The sequence below is a fragment of the Pteropus medius genome, unplaced genomic scaffold, assembly GCF_902729225.1.
Source record: "Pteropus medius unplaced genomic scaffold, Ma_sr-lr_union100, whole genome shotgun sequence".
Lineage (NCBI taxonomy): Eukaryota > Metazoa > Chordata > Mammalia > Chiroptera > Pteropodidae > Pteropus > Pteropus medius.
The window spans coordinates 14,613,056-14,632,378 of NW_024342473.1; the positions used below are offsets into that span (position 1 = coordinate 14,613,056).

At 41.1% G+C, this 19,323-nt stretch overlaps 1 long non-coding RNA gene across 1 annotated transcript; it reads left to right on the forward strand.

Annotated features, from left to right (window-relative positions):
• The first annotated feature begins 6,970 nt into the window (after positions 1-6,970).
• LOC120604557 (uncharacterized) lies at positions 6,971-12,775 on the forward strand. Its single transcript, XR_005653370.1, has 3 exons — positions 6,971-7,192; positions 11,248-11,350; positions 12,681-12,775. It is a non-coding gene; the product is annotated as an uncharacterized LOC120604557 (long non-coding RNA).
• Positions 12,776-19,323: the final 6,548 nt, after the last annotated feature.

Sequence of the window (19,323 nt, forward strand, 5' to 3'; positions counted from 1 at the left end):
ACAATTAATGACTGTTAATTTTGAAGATAATTAAACATCCACTCCAATTTTATGATTTTCTTTTTATACTTTGGGATACACACACATTTCTGAAAGATTTTTGAAAGTTTGTTGGCCTTAAGTCTTGGGGCAATATACACTGTATATGAAATAATCCTCTCTCTTCTTGCAGGTGGAATATGTATAGAGTTCATAGGCTTGAACTGACAAGCTGTTGTCAGGAGAAAAAACTGTGAACATCTCGAGCTAATAATTGTTTAACTGGAGGAAAAGGGAATGGTAACCACACCTAGTCAGAAGATACCAGGGCTAAATAATTATAAGGTCCTGGAGCTGCTCTCAAAACCCTCAACCCCCAAGAGATCAAGGTATCCTAGAACCCAGAGGGTTCTGGCAACGGAACTCAGAGGTCTCTGGAGTGTCACCTGCAGTTAGAGTAGACAGGAGGTTCTTACTCTAAGGACTTGACAGAGAAAACAATATAAAGAGAAAAATGTAAAAGACAGCCAGTGGTGATCTTAATATGTGCTTACTTTATCATTCTTTTAAAAACATATATATTTTATGCATTCTTCTGTACCTCTCCTTGGATCATAAGAGACGCAGAAACACAGCATCATATAGAGAGCAAAAGCCAAGGTCTGGGTGGACTTCCACCAGTTTAGAAGCAGGTAGAGGCCACCCAAAGTATGGTTGCTGTGAAGGTAACAGAGAATAAATGTTCTCCATGCAAGCAGAGTCCCTAAGAGGCAACCTGACCAAGCAGCTAGCAGACACGTTGGTGGGATCTTTACTATCACCATGAAGCAGGAGACCAGAGCGCCAGTATTTTAGCTGGCTCTGGACTGGAGGCCACAAAAATAAGATGGAAGAAAAGTAAATCACTAGACAGGAAGAGGAGTAAGAAGACAGAAATAGAAAGGAAAAGGAGAAGAAGGAAATGTAAAAAGGAAAATAATTTTTCACTGAAAATAAACCTGCAAACCAAATTTCCAAAGCATATGAAGAAAAATATTTATAAGAAAGACTGGCAACAAAATCAATAATCAAAAATTGAAATCACCTTAGACAAATGAAAACAGTAGAATCTACAGGAAAAGAGGAAGAAAAGAGGCCATTCCCTGGCTGAAAAAAGATGGGTTGATAGAAAACAAAACAAATATGTTTTTTAAAAAACAATAATGAGATACACTATATATCTATTAGAATGGTCAAAATCCAGAATACTGACAATAAAGGCAGCACCAAATGCTGATGAGGATATGGAGCAACAGGAACTCTCATCCACTGTTGGTGGGAATGCAAAATGGTACAGCTACTTTAGAATACAGTTTAGTGTTTTCTTATAAAACTAAACATACTTTTCCCATTGATCCAGCAATCATGCTCCTTGGTATTTATTTACCCAAAGGAGTTGAAAACTTATGTCCACAAAAAAGCCTTCACATGGATTTTTACAGAAGTTTTATTCATAACTGCCAAAACTTGGAAGCACCCCAGAGGTACCTTAGTAGAAGAATTGATACATAAACTATTGTACAGTCAGATAATGGAATGCTATTCAGCAGTAAAAAGAAATGAGCTATAAAGCTATGAAAAGACATGGAGAAAACTTAAACGTATATTACTAAGTTAAAGAAACCAATTTGAGAAGGCTACGTGTTGAATGATTCCAACTATATGACATTCTGGAGAAGGCAAAATTACAGAGACAGTAAAAAGATCACTGATTGCCAGGGATTAGAGGAGTAGAGGTAAGGATGAACAGATGGAGCACAGAGGACTTTTAGAGCAGTGAAACTACTCTGTATGATACTATAATGGTGGATACATGTCATTTGGATGATAATGATGTGTCAATGTAAATTCATTAGCTGTAACAAATGTATCACTCTGGTAGGGGATATTATAGTGTAGGAGGCTGTGCATGTGTGTGGGCAGGGAATATGTAAGAAATCTACTTTTTGCTCAGTATTGCTATAAACCTAAAATTGCTCTAAAAATAGCTTATTTTTTAAAATGTAGGGTGCAAATGAAATAGTGATGAGTACTAAAGTGAGTTCAAATGACTGGTCTGGTACTAACTGTGTAAAAAAAAAAAAATCAAAACAAAAACAAACCTTGTCATCTTCAGAATGTTTTCATGTCTTTTCATGAATGTCATTATTGCACAACTTCCAAAGCCCAACTCAGGGTCTGTCTTGCATGGAGATTTCTTTGATCAATATTAGTCCTAAATGTTCTCTCCTTTACCTTACTGCTTATTCTGATTTAAATTGAAAACCATTGAAGGCATAACTTTGTCTTACATATGTTTGTGTCTCTTACATATGAAGCTCAGGACTTGGTTTGTTGTCGGGTGGGTCTGAATTTGGTGATGAGTTCTGAACCTCAGTCTCTTCATCTGTAAATTACAAGTAATAATAACAACATTGAAAGTTTGTTGCAAAGATTAAATTACTTCAGCCTGTAAAAAGATAAAATATAAACTTTGGTAAATAGACTGGTTTATTAGTAGAGATTATAACTATTTATTCCTCTCTAATAATATCTTCAGTTAAAAAACAAGATGTCAACTAATAAAGTCCCTAGTTCTTTTCCCGCTACATGCAAACTAATCTTCCAGTTTATACTTGTACAGTTTGTCTTCCTCCCCACATCTCTTTCCTTCAACTTGTCAACTTAATTGTTTGGTCACTGCCTCAGTGATTAAAAACAAAATAGAAATTCAATTCCCATCATCTGAAGAGCCAGCCTATCTATGTCTCCCCTGAATTGGGACTGATGGAAAGCTAACAAATAGCCCTGTCTCGAAATGTCAGAATGACCTTTTTAAAGAAAGTAATCAAGTCATATGTGAGTGCATTCTCACTCTAGTAATGGGAATTTTAAACTCTTGGAAACTGGGGCCAAACCCTGCAGCGCTTCCATGTCTCATCTCTGCAGATCAACATGGAGCCTGAAACACCGCTCTGTAGCTCTGTCACTGCAGCTGACTGTGTCTCCTGAATTAGTCATGAGGGTCTGATGGGCATCCACACCTCACTGATGAGCAAGTTGTCCAGCAGAAGGGATCCAACAAAGTGTCTTTCAGTCAGGTGATTTCTCCTGTGGCCTTAATAACAACTAGCCCCAGACAGATTTGCCTCCTAGGGAAGTGGGAAAGAATTTTTTTAGGTCCAAAAAAGCAAAGAATGAGATAAAAGACTGGTGTAGTCATCTATTTTAGTCTCACAGCTTTAAACAATTTCCAGCTGCAGATGTTAAAATATCCAGATTCCACGGAGAACAGAACAGATGACATTATTCATCCTGCCTATGCTCACAGGCTGCATTTAATTCAGTTCAGCTTATAAAACCTTTTACAGAGTCACTATGGGGACAGGCTTCTACACTGCAGCCATGCAAAGATGAACAAGTGCCAGCAAATCCTGAGGAGCTCACAGTTAGCAGAGAAGACAGGTAGAGAGGCCATACATATGGTCGAGCTGGCTCTGTCCTGCGCAAAGGTGCCTGGGAAGTGGGCAGTGGGCTGAAATTCAGCCTGCACTCCTGTTCCCAAGCCATGTATCTGGCTCAGAGGAATGGGTCCCTTTTTCTAGTACATTGAAAGGAGCAATGAGTGCTCCAAGCAACCCTGAGTGGAGGTACAGTCTTAGAACTCATTAATCAATAGGATAAATGCTATAATGGAGGCAGATATCAATAGCTATGGGAAAAGAGGATGAGCAGGCGAGTGTCCCTAGGGAAAGAGTTAAGGAGAGTGACAGAGAGGGAGGGCCTTGGAAGAGGAACAGGACTTTGCCTTGTAGAATTGGTGAAAGAAAGGCAAACAAGGCAGAGGAAACGGAGCCAGCAAAGATTCAGAGGCTGACAACGTGAGGCCTGTTTCAACCTGGCTGGTGGAGGTGAGGCCAGCAGGAGGCAGAGCCAGATGGTGCAGGCCTCGTAAACCAAACCGGGAATTCTGGGCTTCGGCTCACAGGCTGGTGTTTCTCAGACTTCAGTGTGATCTGAAACACACAGAAGGCTTGTTACAAGTCTACATAATTTCCTTGGCCCAAGCCCCAGAGAGGGTTCTGATTCAGCAAGTCTGGAGAAGGGCCCAGGAACAAACACTTAAAATGATTTTCACGTAGGATTTTGATACAGAGGTCAGAGGAGAAACAGTGCTGAGGTGTATTCAGAAGGGTTTAGGCAGCCGAGTGTCTGGTAGGTTTGCTGAAATAAAGATCACCAGCTGCAAAGTGGAGAGTGGAAGCAGCTGGTGAAATCCACGGTGCAGTGCATACTCTAAGGAAGTTGCCTCAGAGCCTAGCCCTTAATTAATTCACCCTCAAGTGCAAAGGTCAGATAACAGCTTAAAATATGAAGAAAGCAGGCAGAAGACACAAGAGGCAAGGAATTCAGGCCCAGCTCAACCACCTGTAACCATTTCCCTTCCCAATCTCTATACACCAACAGGAGCTCAGGCATATGGTGTAAGACTTCAATCCCTCCCACTGAGAAGTTCGATGTATAAGAGGATACCGGATAAGGTCTGAAAAAAACAAAACAAAACACATTAATAGTGGAAGTTGGAAGTTGGAATAAGCTGTTCTGGGAAAGGGGAGTTTTTTCTTTCTGAAACCTTCTCAAGCCTCTCTGTGCTTCATAGCACCCACCGCAGTGCACTGTACCTAGTAGGCACTCAATACATATTGCTTAATAATGAACATCAGAGTTGGCTTTTCAGAGCTGGGGACAACTGAAACTCCTCCTCTGCGCTTTACCCAGCCTATAATCAGCAGGCATTTAATATGGTGACCCTTCTATTATCCAGACTTTTATTAATTAGGTTCTTGATTATCTGAATGTTTTAAAATATCCTCAGGTAATGAGAACAAGGCCATAATGATAACTCTCAGGTGGCTGTAACATATATGTGTTAGGTGGGGGAAAGAATTAGATATTTTAATGGTGATGAAACATTTTTCTTGGACTTAAACACCCTTTAATATATGCAGACTGGTGCTTTAACACTTGCCAAATGGAGATAGTTATGTAGGATATTTGAAAGTATAATAGAAAGCATCTACCAGAGAAGGCAGCTTTTGGTTTGCCTGGGAAATAGTGTTTCTTCCTATCCCAAATCAAAAGACAGGTATAAAGTTTCTTTGTTTATCAGTTTGCAAATTGAAAGAGCCTGCAACTGAGATTAGTTAGTCCTGAGCAATGCAATAGGCACGTTGAGCTCACTATTGGTCAAGGAAAGGGCAAAACCAGAGTGAAAGCTCTGATCAGGAAGGCCATGCATTTACAAGATGCTCCTGAGGCAGGTGCTATCAGCGTCCTGTCCACATCTCCATGCTGCCCGTTTCAGCTGCCAGCACCTGCATCCCTGTGTCTAAGGATTCTCTGGTGCTGGAGCCTGTCCTGACCATAAGTGCTATAGGCGGGAGGTGTCAGAGAATTATTGTCAGCCCCTCTTTGCTCCCCCAAAAAGAAAAAAGGATTGATGGGACTAGGCGTATGCTTCAGCTCCCTTGCCCCTTAGATGGGATAACTGTCCACCAGAGTTTCCCGGTGCGGGGAGGGGAGGCGGGGGTGGGCGTTAAGCTCCAAATGGGCATGGTGGTGGCTTCCATGATCACATCTTTCCTCTCCTTGTCTCACCTCTCCACTGGTGTTTCCTGAGACCATCACCCAGACAAACCATCTATCCCGGAATCCTTGTCTCAGATGTTACTTCTGGGGGGAACCCCAACTAAGACATCAAGCCACTGGGAGTGTGATCACTGATTTATAGCCAGGAGGCTAACAAAAGGCAGGGCCACCATGGGGCTTACCAAGCTAAGAAGGAGCAGCTGAAGAGTCTGACATAAAAAAAGATGAGCGCAGGAATAACTCATGAGGGTAGATGGCAGGAAGGAGAGAGGGAGTAACCTTAGTTGGATGCCTACTCTGACCCTGACCCTATCTATTATTCCATACAACAACACTATAAACTAGGAAGGTGTTATCCCCATTTTATAGTTTAGGAGTCCATGATTGGAGGAAATTAAGTAACTTGTTTATGATCATGTGACTATCAAGTGGCACAGAGAAGGGATTTGAATGCAGGCCTCTCTGACTACCAAAGTCTATACTCCATTCCCAAGAGCTCACCTAATAGCTCACATATAATGAGTAACCATCAGTGACCATGTGTGGTATTTATGAATACGAGGCAGCAGTTCCTCAGGCCAGGCCAGGCTTCCCAGGGTGGAAAGACCTTAAGGAAGCTGAGGTCAGCCACACTGATTTTCAGCAGATCCAGAAATTCGATTGGTTTACACCTTTAGGGGTGATCTCGCCCAGGGGAACTGAATGAAAACAAGAAAACTCTCCAGAGACTAATGTATGATCCAGTACTAATCTGTTGACCAGATATTCATGTTAGTTGGTGTATGTTTCCTATGGGTGCTGCAACAATTTACCACAAACTTAGTGGCTTCAAACAACACATATTTATTTTACAGTTCTGGAGGTTGGAAATCTGAAATCAGTTTCACTGGTCTAAAATTAAGGCATGGGCTTGGCTGCATTCCTTCTGGAGGCTCTAGAGGACAATCTGTTGCCCTGACTTTTCCAGCTTCTAGAGACCTCCCTCATTCCTTGGCTCCTTAATCTACCTTCAAAGCCAGCAGTATCACATCTTCCAGGTGCTCACCTACTTGCTCACTCGCCAGCTCTCCCTCCCTCCTTCCTTCTCTCCCTTCCTCTCTCTCCCTCCTTCCCTTCCTCCCTCCCTCTCTCTCTCTGTCTCTCTCCCTCCCTCTCTCTCTGTCTCTCTGTCTCTCTCTCACTGTACTCCTGCCTCCCCCTTGTGGCTACATTTGGTTTATCTAATTAATCTAGGATAATGTTCTCATCTCCAGATCCTTATTAATTACATCTGCTAAAGTCCCTTTTGCCATGTGAGGCAGTATATCCACAGGTTCCAGGGATTAAGACGTGAGCATTTTTAGAGGGCCTTTATTCAATTTACCACAGTTAGCCATTTTTTTTTTTAATTTTCCCTATAGTAGGAAAGGCTTTGTGGGGGGCCAGTCTGATCAGAGGCTGCTTGGGGACCTTGAAACCAAAGCATTGGGGTGTGGATACTCTCAATGGACAGGATTATCAGCCAACTGTGAGTCAGCTGGGTACCGATCCTCCATCCAACAAACAGGTAGTGGGGACTTCTGACATCTGGGTCTCTCTTCTTGTAGATGACATGCACTTTCATCAGGCAAACTACATACCAGACGGTCAATTACTGCTCTTTTCTTATAGATTTGGGTGGCTCCCAACTCCCCATCCCTGGCACATTTACAAATCTTTTATGGTTGTTTGATGGGACCTATCTCACCCTGGGTCCCCTTGAACTGTGCCCGTTAACATGGCTGTGACAGACCATGTTACAAACCAGATAGCATTTGAGATAGGACTTGACCCAGGACCTCTCTACTCCCTACCTTTCTTTTTTTTATCACTCTGATTTTGGGCTACATACTCCAAGTTCCAGAATCTGCCCTTTCTCTGTGGTTTTGACAAGAAGTTAGGACTTTTTCCTCTGCATTCTGTGCACAGATACTCTCATTCATTAAATGTTGCTTTTTATGGGTAACTTTGTCTTAAAATTTTGAGAAAAATTTACCTTAGCCTCTTATGTATGGATCTTAAAAAAAAAACCCCATCTGATTCACAGTTGTCTGTGTTTCCCACTCAGTGTCTACATCTCTGAAATTCACTCAAAGAATGTTCCATTGATATACCAGGCACCAGGTAAGGGCCTGGGGATATAATGGTGAGCAGACTTTCCCCTGCTCTCAGGGAGCCTAGAGACCAATAGGAAAGATGCATCTTAATCAGATAATCACACTCATAAATGTGTAATTAAAAATGGAGGTAATTGCTCTTAAGGAAAGAAACATGGTTAATGAAAACTTAAAACAAAGAGATCTGCCCTAGATTGGGGCTCCTCAAGGGACATTTCCTTAGGATGAGCCATCTAAACTGTCATCATTGGGTGGGTGGAGGGGAGAGGTGGGAAGCTGGGCGGTTAATGTGACTGCAGGCAGAGATGGATGGAGGGAACATTCTTCATAGTAGGAGGAGGAGCTGTCTCTAAAACCAAACCACCAGCCAGAAGAGGCCGATCTTAGAGTGAGAGACTTACCATAAATTGGAGAATTCTGGGAATTCAACCCCAAGAATGCTGGTCCCTTTCCCTACTTGTAATTGTCTTTTGAACTTTAGGATTTGGCAGTCATTCAAACCACATAACTCTGGTGTGCAAAAGCCGGCAGAGTCCAGAACAATCTCTGTCTCATTGTTTCAGATTAGACGTCTTTAATGGGTATATCTCAGAAACCTTGCCCTTTTCCCTTTTCACTTAGAACAGATTCTCTGGTATAATGCATAAACATTTTTTTCTCATCATGCTTTTTATAACAAGGCATTTGTTTGCTTCATTAGGAGTGAATTCCCCAGATTTTAAACTTGAGTCTTTTGTCCTAAGTATCCTGGTGGTACCACTTGGGCGTACTAATTAAAATTACTTGTGGAAGTGAGTAAGTTCCTTTGGCACATCTTGTCGGATTCTGCTACCCAAAGGTCAGAGACCTGGCCTCCCAGCTCAGCAGAGGGGCAGTGAGGAAAGGAGTGTCAACCCTGGAATGAGCCCTCAAGGCTCTCAAACAGGAAGCATGGCCAGTGGGCTCTGAACTGGGCCATTACTTTTGTTCGATTACACATTATAAAAAGAGGAAGGCAAATTAATGCGTAATAACGATTGCATCCAATGCACATCTAAGGCTCCAGGATCTCATAGTTGAGATCTATTCACACCTAACCCCTGACCCCTACCATCCTCCCTACTTCATCATTAACATTTGTGATTCTCGACCTGTACTTTGAATGATGGAAGGTAAAGGGTATGGGGATGAGGGTGTTAAAAAGCAAACTAACTGATGCCTTTGGTAATCATTTGATTTATTACCACCTGATATGTGAATCACCCTAACTCACCCCTTTTGTATCTTATCTGATGATCTATAAGACAAGCCGTGGCCACTTCAGTTCTCTTCTGTCATCTGCTCTGAAGGTTCAGCTGACTCCTTACAGCAATGAGGCACTCACCTGTGCTTCCTGTTTGAGTCCAGTCCCTATGCCCTGTCTTAACACTAGAACCTTGTACTGTTTAAAAACATGGACACTCACTGGTTCTCTCCTTTCTGGCCTCCCTTAATTCCAGCTTCCAGAAACCAGATCATGGCTCTTACCTGCTTGATCAGTGCCTACAGCTCACATTGGGGGTTTTGGGCAGCTACTTAGATCTTGTGAAGTAGGAACAAATATAATCCCCATTCTACAGCTGGAGGAATTCTACAGAAATGTTAAATGATTCATATAAGACCACTCGGCTCTGGGATTTTCTGCTTTTGATTCTGTAATCCAAAGAATACATTATTCTAATTTTGGCTGTAAAACACCAAAAATCATTACCCACTTACTTGGATGGTGAGGATTAAGGAGATATAGATGTAAAATTAATGAGAATAGTATAAATAAGGCTCAGGTCATTGGGAGCAAATGAATAAATTGTGGGCATTAAATATTACCTCAAGTATTTTGTATTAGTCAGCCCTAGCTGCCATAACAAAATGTCATAGATTGAGTGGCTTAACGATAGAATTTTATTTTCTCATATCTTGGAAGGTTGGAAGTCTGAGACCAGGGCGCTAGCAAGGTCAGGGTCTGTCTGGTGCTGACCCTCTTTTTGGCTTGATCACACGGCAGTCTCCCCTATCTCTTCTTATAAGGACATTAATTCCATGGTATTGAGGCCCCACCCTTATGACCTCAGTAAATCTTAATTACCTCCTTATAGGCCTTATCTACAAATATAGTCACTTTGGGAGTTAGAACTTCAATATATGAATATACTTTCATTAAAAATGTTAGCTATGTTAAGATATAATGTGTTTATTATTGTATTATATATTATATATTAAATATATATTATTTATTATATATTAAATCAGTAAATATACTTTTCAGTTTTAATTTTTAATACATAAATATTGGTAGATATGTAAAAATTAATAGACAGAAAACTCATTTAAAGTGAAGTAGGGAGGCTGGAAAGGGGAGCTGTCATGTCCTATGTCTATCTCAAAACACAAAAGGGAGAATTCTTTATCTTAGCTCTCCCAACTTCTTCTTCCCCTCTGTATAAAAAAAAATTCCTTCCCTTTGTTTTAGCAGGCTTGCACGTGGCTTGCATGTACCAAATTGCAATTCCTTGTTGTTCCCAAAGAAACACATTTTTGCTGGAGAAATAATTATCTGGCTGACTTTTGGTTTGCGGTCAACATATTTAACCCACACAAACAAAAGCTCTTTGGGGTTCACTGAGATTACTGAAAAATTTAAGAGTGTGAATGGATCCTGAAACCAAAAGGATCATCCTCGGGTAAGACTTCATCCCTGTATGACATACAGGAGACCTTTCTTGGATATTTTTTCTTGACAGAGTTCTTCTGTATTTGACACACCTATAACTCATGGACTATGTGATAATTCTGCACACAGTTTTCTGATTGAACACAAATATTTTGGGGAAAATTTTCTTCATGCAATGTTTTATGCTGTCCATTGGTCTCTACCTGTTTACGTATTAAATACATCTCTATTCTTTTTTCCTCTAGTTGTGACAATTCAAATAGTATTATTTGGCCCTAATACTATCTAAACACAGTGCCAATGTAGACACTGAAATCATGTTGTGGTATTCAGTGGCTGTCCAGATGACCTAGAATCTGCAAACATTAATTTTATTTTAAATGGGCATTGAATGAAAAGATAAAACATGAAAATCCTTACGGAGCACTCACACAACCCTGAGGGTGAGTCTGCAGATCTCAGATGGAGACGCCCAAGCTAGTTGGCTTGAGCACAGCGGCCCAGAGACATGTATGTATTGAACAAACCTCAGAGATATTGGCAGTGCTGCTATTTTTCTCACCAATTATGTGGTTATTTCATAGTTTCTTAAGAGCTATACCCCAATATCATCTTAAGAGTTATTCTTATTTCTATGTCCCAGGCCTCAGTTTGAAATGTTTTCCTCTCAATTTCCTTGAGTACCAATGAACCAAAGATCCAAATCCAGATCCACCCTTAGTTCTGCCTCCCAAAGGCTCCATCAGGATGCACATCATAAGCCTTGTCTTTCTTTAGCAGATGCCTCCTTGTTCTGGGTACAGATGTCCTGAGTCATCTTCCTTCAACTATCTCACACTGTGGCTTCACCACCAACAGGTCATTATGTACCTCTCCCCAGGTACGGTAAACATTCATATCTCACAAAACATTCCTTTCTTCTCTTAAAAAGTCAATCGGTATTTTCTTCATAATCTTTGTACCTCAGAGTTGATATGTAGACACTCACTGAGAGTCTGGTCATGTCTTCTTATGTCAAACAATTGTCAAATACTTAGTTCCAGCACTTCCACTTACTAGCTGAGTGAGCTGGGGCACATCACTTAGCTCTCCGAGCCTCAATGTCCCCATCTATATAGTGGTCAGAATCTTACATTCACTACCTGCCATATGGAGTTGTTGTGAAGCTTGGATTTGATAAAGGATGTGAAAGTATTTTGAAAACTGTAAAGTGCTAGTCAAAGGCAAGTTGGTAGTAAGACAGACATTGACCTATTTTATTGTCACTTTACGATTCTTCCCATTGAGGCTAGGCAAGAGTGTCATGTCAGTACAGATCAACATTAAAAAAAATTTAGGACCACAATGTTCTTAAACTGAGGATTTTTTTCCTGTATGGTATTTGCTTCTTCTGATTGCAATATATTGCATTAGAACACTGTGGTGCTTGATGGAATTTTTTTTTTTTACAACTGAAGGAAATGAGAAATCATTAGCCTCTCCAAATAGATCACAACTGCCTCTCTGTTCCAAAAAGAGGTGCTCTGCAGAGTAACTAGATTCAACTTGGAGACAGAATATCTGTAGCCTGAAAGATGGGGTTTTTTTTTTTCTTTTTCTAATGTAACCTTATTAAAGACAATTTGGAAATAAAAAGATAAAAATAATCTAGAATTCTACTATCTGAATACAACTCTTTGTGTATTTGCCCATTATAGCCTAGCTGTCATCCAAAAGCACAGGTTGCTTATGATGGCTGTAGTTATAATGTACATACCATTTGGCATTCTGCCTTTTTTCACTTAACATTATAGCAAATATTTCTCGACATTTCCGCATGCATAGCCTCCATGTTTATCATTTAATGACAAAATAATATTCCGTGAACTTAATCGTAATCCCCTTTGGGTCATGATTTAGGTTGTCTCCAGGTCTTTCTTTTGTTACTACTGATAATGCTGCAGTGAGCAGCTTTTCAAATATAGCTTTTTGCCTTTGTCAAAAGATAAAGTCTCAAGTCTATAACTATTAGCTCAAAGGGTATGAAAATATCTTTAGGGTTCTTGCAAATATATTTCTATTACTTTACAAAAGGATTTCACAAATTGCAATGCCATTAGGCATATTTGATTTCATTGCAAGTATTCCAGCATTTAGCAATTTATTATAAAATGTTACTAATTTAATAGGTGTAAAATGCTATCTTAGAGTTGCTTTGTTTTTATTTCCAGAAAGGAAAGACATTTTCAAAAGCTGTCTTTTAGAGGAGAAACTTTTGGCAAAGCATTATGTAACTTGCATGTATCCCAGAGAAATCCAAGTAGTAGACAGTATCTTCATTTAGCACATTGTCCACACCGAGGAGGTGAGAAAGCGAATTGGTACCCAGCCTCCCTTTTAGAAGGTAAGAACAGCCAGGTCTGCCCCTCAAACCCACATCACATCCAGGCCTATAGTATGTAGTAGAGTGGATAGTCTTGAAATAATTTACATATATGTGCTGGAACCTGCCAATAGAGAATTTCAGTTTTCCTGAACTTCTAAACAGCGATACAAGTTGCAAATACTCCAGGCAGGAATATTAGATTGGCAACATGAAAGCTGATTACCATCCAACTGCTGGCATCTAGACCTAGTCAGAAGGAATTTTCAGGCAAACAGAATCTGGTGTGATGTTTATAGCTGCTGAGAGGGAGCCAGGCCTCTGAGCTTTGTTATTTACATCAGTTCCCAAGGGAACTTGAAAAGAAAAAGCCCACTCTAGTTTTCTGTTTTCTATTGCCCATTTTCTAGATGCCTCGCCTGAAAGAAGTGATGTGAAACTTGTGAACCAGAATCTTGGAAGTAACTCTTACAGTCTCAGATGGAAGGGACAATTTTAATTATGAAAGCTTTTTCTATTAAAAAAAATTAGATACTCTTTACTATTTCATATTCTGGTTCAGGCACTCTTAATAAAAGGCACAGAAAATTACTTGAGATTTAATTTTTTAAAACTTCAAAATCAGTAGCAAAATATAAAGGGAAATGCTTTACTAAGAAAGAAATTTTGAAGTTGTTTACAATGTTAACATAAGCAGAGGTGATTTTAGGCATTTAGGGACGTTTGTTCCCCATCTTGGCTTGCCTTTTACATATCTAACTATTTTTCTGATAGGAAAGTAGATTGTAGAGGGAAATAGAATCTTATTTCATCATAAAAACAATTGTATGAAGCAGATATTGTTGTCTTCATTTCACAGATGAAGACAGACTCAAAGAAGCAAAGGGCCTTGCCCCAAGGTTGCCAGGCATTGGGGAGAAGGCCTTGGACGGAGAATGTGTGAACAGCAGGTGGCAGCAGTGTCCTTGGAGTTCATGGTTGCTCCCTACAGTCCCTGGAAAGTAAGGCCAATAACACTCTCAGAAAGAGGTGGGTCTGATGCCTGACCTCTGATCTCTGAACGGACTTCCACCCCTCATCCACCTCCTGCTGAGCCAGGCTGGCTGTCTTCCGTAGGGTGCAGCCCTGAGGAAGGCGTTGGGGAGAAGAGTAGGAAAGAAGACCCGGAAGTCACTCACAATGGAAAGTCTCCCATCTAGCTAATTAATGTCATGTACAGTCGTTTGACCTTGGCATGTTGTCCTCTGTGTTCCCTGATATTCTTTTCTGGAAATGGGGATAATTATGGCCACCTGCTTCCAAGGTCATTGGGACGATTTGAAGGAACATGCTATGCACAAAGCCTTGGAACAGCACAGTGAATACATACACTACTGGTTAGTATTAGTCTTTGTAGACCACTTTATCATTGGCAGTGGGCTTTCATACCTACCATCGCATTCCATCCTCCCTTCTTATTTTGAGATGCAGGTAGGTATCACACTCATTTAACAGAGAAGGACTCTTAAATTGAACCAGAGGAAGTAAACATTAGCACGGGCTTTGAAATCAGACAGACTGGAAGTCAGACTCCTCTGAGGTTGGGGACGCATGCAAGTTACTTAATATCTTGGAGCCTCAGTGTCTTCGTAAAATGGTGATAATATTACTTATCTTGTCCATTTATTACGAGGATTAAATAAAACAACATATATAAAACCATCTAGTGTAGTTCTTCTTTTATATTGAACACTTCAAATTCCTAAAACAATGTCTTAAAATAAGACAGACATATAGAAAAGTTATAAGAAAGGCAAGTAAAGTTACTCATAATCCCACCACCCAGAAATAACCCTGTTGTTATTGTGATATGTTTTCTCCCCCATTGTTTGTACATAATATGGCTGAAGTCACATCAAATATGTACAAGTAACTTGACCAAGGTGCTGCTTCTAAAGAAAGTGCCAGAGTTGGGCTTACACATCAGGCAGGCTGGCTCCAGGTCTGCGTAATCGCTTCTTATGCTGCCTCTACAAAGGTCAGGCTTAACGACCCTTTGAGAAACTGATGAAAAAATATTTCAGTGTTTCAACTTTGGAAATATATACATTCAAAAGCACATAAGGAAAGCAGATGTAGCCAAAACAATCCTGTCATATAGTTTAAGGTTGGGATTTTGCCTGGAAACGTAATGCTTCTTGTGGAAAAAAATTTAATTTTTACATATTTCGGTTTGGCCGACATTTTAATTGTTAAAACACTAGTGTTCAGGCTGTGACAATTACAGTGGATAAATTTGATAAAACCAGTAAAGTACTCATTTGACAAACTGATTAAATTGACAAATCGAGTGAACTGATTACTCAGCGGATGGCGTTTTGGGATGCACTGATTTTTGGCAAATTGGCTTGCATCTATTGGACATATGATAGTTCTTGATATATGCACTTGAGTGAATGAATATGTGAATGAATTAATGAAGAAATGAATGCGTTGAATCTTGTCATAAATAAAATGATCTTTCTTTCTAAAGATCAATTACTTTACATGATGTCAGCATTTTAAAAGCCTTGGCAGAAATTCTGGTCCTAGGATCACTCATACTTGCTATGTGTGTACCCTTAACCACAATCCATGCTCACGACCAAGTTGGCTGCTAAGTGAGAGCTGATGCTTTCCTGTTCGTTAAAGGTCAAAGCCCACTCACTATGGGCTTGGATTCAGAAGAACCAGGTTCCAGTCTCACCTGCCTCATGCACTTACTAGCTGCAGAAGAATGGACAGTCAGTTCACCACTGAACTGTTTCCTTATCTATAAACTGGACATAATTCTGATGCCTGTCCCACCTTGTTACTAGCATCATTGTCCAGATCAAGTAATATATGTAGATGTTCTCTGAGATCAGGTAAGTGCTAGATGAACGTGAGTTCATTATTGTAAAAACTATTAGACCTCAGGGTTCAAGGTGACTGTGTGCGGCTGTGGCAAAGGGAGTGGAGTCCTTAGAGGGGACAGGATCTCCTTAAGGAAAGAGGGAGAAGAGAGTCACTCCTCCCTTTTGCTCTTTGGCCTCTGCCTTTCTGGTCACTGACACCCATGATAGATGGACGTAGACCAATTCAATAGCTTCCCCAAGGTCAATGGGAAGCAGTCAAACACCAGTGGCCTTGCAACACCTCCTCACTGGTCACTTCAGGGCTGAGGTCATGAGGTGAGAGTAAGGAGAGGAGCCTGGATTCTCCCATGGTCACTCCTGGATCTACAAGGCCAGGCCGGTGATGTCCTTCTCAGTCTGGCCTCTTCCCTCTCTGCTACTCACAGCTCTGAACCCAGCCTGAGAGGGTTCTGCCTACCAGCCACCTTTGCTGCCTACCAGAAATGAACCCAAAGTCAAAGAGACCTGACTGGGGAAAGGGAAGACACAGCGGGGTGTGACAGGAATGGGCATGAAATGGTATAAGCTTAGGAACAGACAAAAAATGAAGGAAGAGAGAGGTGACTGGAGAGCATCGTTTTATATTCCTCCTCCCTTTTCTCCAGTGTAAGAGTGAAATCATCAAGGAAAAAAATACATTCTTTAAAAAGAAAATGGCAATCAGTGTCAGTTTTTAATGTTTGAGTGGGTGACAGCACATCCCAGCTGCCATCAGGAGACCTACTGCTAAGCAATGTTGTGGGCTGCTGGTCCAGGCCAGAGAGACCCCCAGTGCTTCCTTGCCTCACACCCAGGCCACCTGACCTATGCAGGCCACTGCCACAGGCCAAGAGGCAATTTATCACCCACTCATTCTGATTCACTTTCTCTTTCAGGAGTTATTTTAGCTCTAGCGGAGCCTTAACATAACAATTTACTACACTTGTAAGTTGCTTCTTTCTTCCAGAGAGCTTCAGACCTGACATTTAAAATCTTATACATCTGAACAGCACTTCAGTGTTGAAAGCACTTGTGTACAGATGGTCTCAGAATTCGAAAGTTCCCAGTTTACCTAATTCAGTTATTATCTGTTATCAGCTGGGGCCCCCATCTCATCCCTCAGAGATCTAGCTCAACTTGGCCTAAACTCCAATTCCAGAGCCTGTAAACGGGGCTGGTTTCAGACCATTTTGGGCCCCAGGGCCTCTGAATTATGGAGTACACATTCCACATCACATCAAACAGACCAGGAAATATCCATATTTAAAAATTTTGCCATTATATTTAATAATCAAAAGGGTTTTATTAATTTTGCTCTTGAAATTATTTAGCTACCAGTCATTCATTTGCTTTACGATTGGCTATGATTTCTGGGCTGTCATCATGCATTCACAGAAAATTTTATAGAGTGAGAAAATGAAACTGTAGCATTGTTTTCAAATAAAAAAAATTTATAATACTAAATTTAAAAATGAAGTTGACGTAATCGTATGTTTTATAGACATTTAACCAAAATGTATTACTTTTAATTTTACACTTTTCTCTGTGTTCAGATCCATTAATTTTTTTTCTCATCACATGTGTTTTCACAGGCCTTTGAAAAAAAAACTCATGTGCCAGAGGCCCTGTGCCAGTGGGGCCTGCTGACCAGATGGCTCTGCTGGTGGTTGTTAAAAGCCCTTCCCAAGATTTTGGCCCAGTCTCCCCTCACTTCCAGTGTCTTGTTGATTCCTTGCTCCTGCATATCTGCTCATGTTTTGGGTTCAGCTGCTATCAAAACAGTCACAAAGCTCAGCTCCTTGTTGTCTCCTAATAAATATCCAATTACACTGGACGAGTTGGGAACTTGACAGACTCTGAGGGCCATGGAGAACGGTCACTCGTGAACTTCACAACCTTTTGCCATCTGGTTGATTCCACCCTTTTCCGCCCAGTGCCCACCCTTCCTCATTCCACATCCTCCAAACTGGTCGTGCTAGCAGTGTGGCCACCCTGTCCTGGGCAACTCTCCAGGGAGCCTATGTCACATTGTCCCCTTCCCTTTTCTGGCTGCTTCTCTCAAACAGCAGATGTGCCAGGAATGCTTGTACTCTCCAACCCCTTGGAACTTTCTCCTTCTCCTTACACAAGCATTATCTGATGTATCCATGCCCTGAGAGTGTCTTAGGCAGGAGCCCATCATCTCTCAGGTCAAGGTGTTGGCTTGCCTTTGGTTTGTTTTCACCCTTAAAAAGTAATAAGATCAATCTCGATTCTTGCTTCATTGAAGCTTCACTCCTGCTACTGGTCTTACCTCTGGCTCCTTTGATCTTCAACATACCGCTGAGAGACAGAGTTGTATCTTCCTGGGACAATTGAGGAGTCAAGCGGTAAAGTCCCAGCTGAGACCCAGGCCTTTAGGCTGCCAGTCCTGGGCTTTCTCAGGGTCTTCTCCTCATCTCGACTTCCCCACGAGTATGGTTTTCTTTAGGGAAAAAATGCACTGCACTGTGAATTTCCTTCAGCAAATACAAACTCTCTCCTTGTTTAGGCACACAGGGCCATGGAGGGTGGGATGGAACAGAGGGCGCAGAGGCGGGCAGCAGGGCCAACTTCTCCTTCATCAGGCATAGGAGGCACAGTGCCCAGCCAGGGCCCACGATGCTTTCAGATGCTCATGAAAATGGTTTAATTTTTTTTAAAATCAGAAGAAAAAACTTTTAGGTCAAAGAAAATGTTTTCATATAAAATATTGATATGTTTGTCTTCATACCAATGCAAACTTAAAATATAATTTTAATAGTATTTTATGGAGGAAGGGGGCCCAGAAAGGCAAGAGTACGCAGGGTCCACAACAGTCATAATGCAGTTCTGGTAGGCAGGGTTCTCCATAATGAACTTTACACGCGAGGGTCCTTTTAATGGGACAGTTGTGCTACTGGGGGTATAAAGAGCTGGTACCTCCTGGATTATGAGCAACCATCACTCCCAACAGGTGAACCAGACAAACTAATTAAAAGGCTGATTCTGTCATCAGGTTCAGCATGGATTGGGACCAACTACCCAATCTTCTTGGGGAATTTTCTGTAAGAAGAGATACCACCCAGAGAATGTGATTATCATTTTTCTTCCTGACAAAGGAAGACAGCATAAAACTTAGCCCTGGTTTAAGATTAAATCGGTTCCTTATCTCACATCAAGTCAGTGGGCCTGGGTATACTGCTTTGTCCTAAGCATCATAGAGAAGTAAAGCCATGGACCGTGCTCTGGGGGAAGGGGGATCGGTTCTCTCTCAGACTTTCACCTCAGTTACAGCTCAACCCAGAGCTCCCTGCAGGGCAGATAGGCAGTCCATCAGAAGGCTCTGGAGCCTTGCCTGGCTCATCCTCAAACTGGCTACCCTACTGGGTCCCTCTTCCCCTTCATTATCATTCTCAGCAGGGAAGTAGCATAAAATGGTAAAAACTAAAAACAAAAAACAAAAAAACAAAAACAAAAACACAGCCAACCATGTGTTCCAATCCCAGCTCTACTACTTCTCAGCAATGTGTCCTTTCAGAGCCTCCATTTTGTTATCCATTAAAATGGGGATATCTTACCTATTCAATATAGTTGTTG